Source organism: Tupaia chinensis, unplaced genomic scaffold, assembly GCF_000334495.1.
Source record: "Tupaia chinensis unplaced genomic scaffold, TupChi_1.0 Scaffold000093_1, whole genome shotgun sequence".
Lineage (NCBI taxonomy): Eukaryota > Metazoa > Chordata > Mammalia > Scandentia > Tupaiidae > Tupaia > Tupaia belangeri.
The window spans coordinates 7,012,754-7,017,753 of NW_006159555.1; the positions used below are offsets into that span (position 1 = coordinate 7,012,754).

The window sequence follows — 5,000 nt, forward strand, 5'->3', positions numbered from 1 at the left end:
AGAGTTCCAGAGGAGGAGGAGGTCGCAGGCTGTTCAGGCAAAAGATGGCCAAGGAAAGGTGCCTGAAAAAGTCATTTCAAGACAGACTTGACATAAAAAAGCGAATGAAAGAGAAAAGAAATAAAAACTTGGCAGAGATTGGCAAACACAAGTCTTTTATAGCTACACCATGCCAAATAACCACCAACACATCTTCACTACTGAAAAAATACCAGGAGAACAGAATGTTAGTTTTTGGCACTGGAATATGAAAATTCCAAAGTGAGAGAAGCTCTAGATACTGTCCTACAGCTGAGAAAAGACTGTTACTGCCTTGAATGTCAGTTCTATGAAAAAAAAAAATTACAACCAATAGAAGAAACTGCTCAGAATCAGGAAATATGTACCTCTAGAATGGATTCCAACATTGATGACAGCTCCAGGCATTGGCTTATGAAGGATTTACTGCAAGTTCTTTTTCAAGAAACTGACCTACCAGGACAAGGGAAATCATTCCAAACAGAACAGCAAAGATCTACTGTTCTTCAAGGTGTCATGGGATATGATATAGATTCAGGTGAAGCTAAGTCTCCAGATAATGTCTTATCTAGAAGTATTATCTGTTCATCCTCATTTAAAAAAAAAAAAACATTTTAACGATCTGTGTCAGTTTGATACTTTGGATGATTTTGAAACCAGCCACTTGGCCGGGCAGTCTCCTGGACTGGAAAGAGTTAGATTTGTAGACTCACTAGGAAATATGCATATACCTGAAAATGTAGAAGAAAATGTCAATGGAACAAGGACCAAAATAACTTATCATCAAAGCTGGACTCATCCAGGAAGTTTTACTAAAACAAAAGAAGTCATTTTAGAATTGAAATCTGAAAAAGGGAAAAGTAAGCATAAAAGAAGAAAGAGAAGAGAAATGAAAAGCTCACCAAAGGAAAAAATTAAAATCCGCATCAAATTATAAAAGGAACAATAAAATGAAGAAAACTGTTCCCCCTAACATACTGAGTGAATCTGTTTGTTCTGGTGATGCTTACAGTTTCAATTCGGAAGAAAGTGTTCATCTCACTCCTTTCAGACAAGAAATGAGCAATGATTCTAAGAGAGAAAAAAACAAAGATGAGTCCGAAGAGAGCATCTGTGAATCTAGCTATTTGGGAGATACTTCTGATGACCTGTACTTGGCCCCCTGTGAGTAGATTCAAAATCTTGGCAGCAACTCTGAGAGGAGACCAGTCACCAGGTCAGGATCTAGAAGAGCACTAAACTATTTAGATGAAAAAGAGACAGAGGAGCTGAAACCAAGACACACTCTCACCAGTAGTACACTACCTGAAATTCATCCATCACCTCATTCTGGCCTGAAGGATAACACCAATGTCCTCTTGTATCCTATAGTGAAAATGAGAAGACTTTCTCTTTCTCCAAAAAAGAATAAAGTAAGTCTGAAAATATCTCTGCTAAGCGTAGGTTCACAACCAGCATAAACTATAAAGAGCCTATACTTGCTTCAAAATTAAGAAGAGGAGGGTCCTTATACAGATTTGTGTTTCTTAAATTCTCCTATTTTCAACCAAAAAAGGTCCTTATACAGATTTGTGTTTCTTAAATTCTTCTATTTTCAACCAAAAAAAAAAAAAAGATTTGAGATATTATTCTAAAAAGAAAAAATTAAGCAAATACAGTGATGCTTTTGTTGGCTGCTGTTTAAATCCATCCTACACCCCTTTCTACTATGCATGAAAGAATCCCCAAGACAGTCTAAAAGTGGGCTGGACTATTGCCATAGAATATTCTTTCTGGGAACCTAGACGATGAACATTTCTTCAAAACCACTTCAAATGTTTTTTTTTGTTGTTGTTGTTTGTTTTTTCTTCAACATTAAATAAAATTATTTTTTTCTTTTGAAAATAGCAACTAGAAAAAAAAAAGAACCAAATAGACTCACTTCCCCATACAAAATTAAGAGTAAAATCATGAAAGTCTATTTCACGGGAACCAGCAGTTAGTGTAATGGCTATGTTGCTAGACTCCCACATAGTCGACCACGGTTAGCGTCCCGGACCTGGTGGCTTAAAACTCACGCCGGGTGCGTGTGCGTGCATGCCCAAGATCCTGAGAGGAGATTGGAGGAGAAAGGATTGCGGCGTGACCATCCCCCCTTGGGGGTGATTTCTTGCTTTCTATCTCTCTTTCTCTCTCTCTCTGTCTGGCGAGCACACGTGCCCTATAGCGAAAACCTCTCAAAAAAAAAAAAAAAAAAAAAGAAGTCTATTGCAGAAATCTAGAAAATAACCAAACCTAGAGAACATACTGAAAATCATTTACCTTGAAGAAACTACAGAGTCTTTAGTAAGACGGGGGCAGGGGGGGGTCTAAAATGATTAGACTTGAAAATGGTTCTCCTATATCCTCTCTCCCTAACTTGGTGGTGTTGTAGCCACAATTAGAAACCTTCAAGCAATCTACTAGTTCTGAACTATGTTAAAAGCACACTTTCATTTTATTTTTTCTTTCTTTTCTCTTTCAGATTTTCGTAGATGGTGTTTGTGCTCACTGAAGAGAGATGGAAAGAGACCAAGAGAAAGAGAAACTGAGAAATTACCATCACCCTCTGTGGGGTGACCATACCACAGTCCCTTCTCCTCTATTTTCCTCTTGGGATTTTCGGCATGCACACATACATGTCCAGAGTGATTTTCAAGCTGTTGGGTCTGGGACTTAAACTGCATAGTCAGCTATGTGGGATCCAGCTTCTCTAACCCCTATTCCACCTACTTGCCCTAAAAGCACACTGTCAGAGCATAGCTCACACTTTGTTTAAACTAGGAGTTCCACAGAAGTCTCTATTCCATGAATATGTGAGTAGTTTATTTGACTCTGTTAACACAAGAAAGAAGGCTGTTCTTTGGGACATTAGAGAAAAGATCCCAAAATGCTAGCAATATAAAGGATTCTATAATTGTGATTTCAGCTGGGATAACCCAAAACCTGGAGAACTTTACAATTATAAGGAATTTTGAAAAATACTGACATATTTCTAGGGAACTAACAGGGTGTTCACAGTCCCAAAAAGATTTACTAAAAAAGAAGGTTCCGTTTAGTCACCAGTGACTGACCTTGACCACTGCACAAAGAGGTAGTTCAAGCTAGGACTATCTTGTAAACTTACTGAAGTTTGGACATGCAGCTTCTCATAGATATTCCCTAGGTAAAGAGTGTGGAATAAACAGGTAAGAAATTTAAGAAAAATCTTCTGACCTATCACGTGGGCACGCATGCCCAAAATATCCCAAGTGGAGAGTGGAGGTGATGGGACTGTGTAGTGGCCCATCCCCCTGGGGGATGATTTCTCACTCTCTCGCACTCTGTCTCTTTGTATCTCTCCAGTAGGCACATGAACCATATAGCAAAAATCTCTCTTAAAAAAAAAAAAAAAGGAAAATCAGGTTTGAGACTTCATAGATGTAGATTTTAAATAAGCTATTAAAATGTATACAAAGAACTAAGAAATCATACCTAAATAAAGTATAATGATACTGTATCACAAAATAGAGCATGTCAATAAAAAGTTAAGAACTATAAAAAAAAATCAAGTAGAAATTCTGGTGAGTAAAAATATAACTAGGGGCCAGCGGGTGGCATGATTGTTAAAGTCCTGGACTCCCACACTGTGTACCATGGTTCAAGTCCCAGACCTGGTGGCTTTAGGCACACCTGTACGTACACTTGTACGTGTGTGCCTAAAATCCCAAGAGGAGAATTGGAGGAGTTGGGATGAATCATCCTGGCTATGATGTAATCCTTAGGGAATTTCTTTCTCACTCTCTTTGGTGAGCACAAGTGCCTAATGGCAAAAACATATATATATATAAAATAACTGAGAATAAATTTAAAGGAGCACAACATAAACAACATGTATGAGCTGACAGTTGAATTAATCAACAACCTTAAAGTTACCCAGTCTGTGTAACGAGAAGAAATATGAACAGCATCTGAGACATATGGGTTCCTATGCACATTCCAGAGAAATGGGTAGAAAATGTTAAAAAGATAACTGCCAAAACTTTCCAAAAATGAATGGAAGTTATCAATCTTTATATTCAAGAAGCTCAGTGATACTAAATAAACTCAATAAGATCCATACCTTAACATATTGTAGTCCAATTGATGAGAATAAAAAAAAAGACAAAATCTTGAATACAGAAAGAGAAAATTGACATCCCATTTAAGAGTTCCTAGGTAAGATTAATAGCTGACATTTCATCAGAAACAATAGAGATCAGAAGACAGTAGGATGATATGTTTAAAGCACTGAAGGACTATCAGCTGAGAATTATATATCCAGCTAAACTTTCCTTTAAAATGAGAAAGACATTAAGACATCCCCAAGTAAACAAAAACAGAGAAGAGAATTGCTTGCATGCAGGCCTGCTCCACATTAAATTCTAAATGGATGAGAATAAGCTGAAATAAAACAAAACAAAACAAAACAAAGAAACAACACTACAAGGTAGCTCCAATACATAGTAACAAATTACACTAGTAAAGTAACTACATAGATAAAAATAAAAACCTGTATAAATGTGTTTTTGTTTGTCTTTCTTTTCTTATCCTGTTTAAAAAAGACATCTGCAAAAAACAATAATTATAAAATATTGTTCAAAGGATTATAAAGTATAAACATATAATTTGTATAACATTAATAATACAAAAGAAAGAAAAGAAACAGATATTGGAGCATGTTTTTATATACTATCACAATTAAGTGTTAGTCTAAACTAGAGTTTTTGAAATTAAAAGCTTTTTCAAATTCCCATAGCAACAACAACAAAGTCTCAAGAAATGTAGTAAGAAAGGAATTAAGGTAGTACTTAAGAAAATTTTTATTAAACATAAAAGAAGATAATAGTAGAGGAAAAGGGTAACAAAAAGCATAGTACATATAGAAAATATATAACAAATTAGATGTAAATATTACCATATCCAAGTAAAAGGCAGATATTGAC

At 35.9% G+C, this 5,000-nt stretch overlaps 1 pseudogene; it reads left to right on the forward strand.

Annotated features, from left to right (window-relative positions):
* Positions 1–44: 44 nt before the first annotated feature.
* The window catches only part of LOC102501754 (shugoshin 1-like), a 91,288-nt pseudogene continuing 86,332 nt past the window's right edge, over positions 45–5,000 (forward strand).